The sequence below is a fragment of the Ailuropoda melanoleuca genome, chromosome 4 (genome assembly GCF_002007445.2).
Source record: "Ailuropoda melanoleuca isolate Jingjing chromosome 4, ASM200744v2, whole genome shotgun sequence".
Lineage (NCBI taxonomy): Eukaryota > Metazoa > Chordata > Mammalia > Carnivora > Ursidae > Ailuropoda > Ailuropoda melanoleuca.
This window is the reverse complement of record NC_048221.1, coordinates 61113126-61114237: the sequence shown is the minus strand read 5'-3', so window position 1 is coordinate 61114237 and position 1112 is coordinate 61113126. Positions and strand designations below refer to the sequence as shown.

At 32.6% G+C, this 1112-nt stretch overlaps 1 non-coding gene across 1 annotated transcript; it reads left to right on the top strand.

Moving 5' to 3' along the window:
- Window positions 1-292: 292 nt before the first annotated feature.
- Window positions 293-399, top strand: LOC117802085. Its single transcript, XR_004625145.1, has one exon. It is a non-coding gene; the product is annotated as a U6 spliceosomal RNA (small nuclear RNA).
- Window positions 400-1112: the final 713 nt, after the last annotated feature.

Below are 1112 nucleotides of genomic sequence, written 5' to 3'. Positions count from 1 at the left end.
TTACGGGACTAAGACTCTAATTCGTGACACTGTATCGTGAACCCACAATCATTGAAAAGGTTTGATTTTGGCAAACCAATAGACAGACAAAAGTTGCCCCAATACTAAGGAAATTAATATATGATAATTTCAAAGCAGTTGGGAAGAGATAGATTATTTAATAAATGGTTGGGACAACTGAAAAAAGTTATAACTCAACACCAAATCCATTCCAATGACTTAGAAATTTAAATGTAAAAAAATGATTGTTATCATGGAATATTTTTTAGAACGAATATTGAGAGGTAGAAAGGTACTCACTATGGCAGCACATGTACTAAAATTAGAAAGATACAAAGAAGATTAGCATGGCCTCTGCAAAAGGATAACATGCAAATTTATGATGTGTTCCATATTAGAGAGAGAGAGAGGTGGAAGGCCCTTCTAAATAATACTTAAAATTGGAAACCATAAAAAGAAAACTTTAATACAGGTGACAATGTTAAAAACATTTCTACACAACAGAAAGCCTAAAAAGGAAAATTAGAAACCACAGTTTGGAGAAAGAAATGCTTGTAGTGCACAAAAGAAGGACCTCATTGTCCAGTATGAAGCATTAGCTGACCAGTAAGAAAAAGATCATAGAAAATATACAAAGGCCCTGAATAAGCAACTTGCTGGGGGAAAACAAAAAACCCACAAGTGCTTCCATCACATACAAGGATGTTTGATCTCATTGAAAATAAAAGAAATAGAAGTTAAAATCATGAACACTATTTTTCATCTATCGAATATATCAGATGGTCTTGCAAGATCAGTAAACTAGATAATACACATGGGCTGGAAAAAGGCAGTCCCATACATTGCTGGTGGGAGTATAAGCCTCGCTATCTTTAGAAGGTAAGTAGGCAATATCTTTCAAAAGTACACATACTTTTAAATTTGGTAATTCAACTCCTAGGAATTGATTCTACTGATAGTCCGGACATAGGTGCATAACGAAACAAATATTTATTGTGCCGTTTGCAATAACCTAATACTAGACAAAATCTAAATTTTTATTAAGTAGGGGTTGGTTAAATAGATTATAAAATAAATTGATAATGAAATCATTAATATTATTATAAATCAGG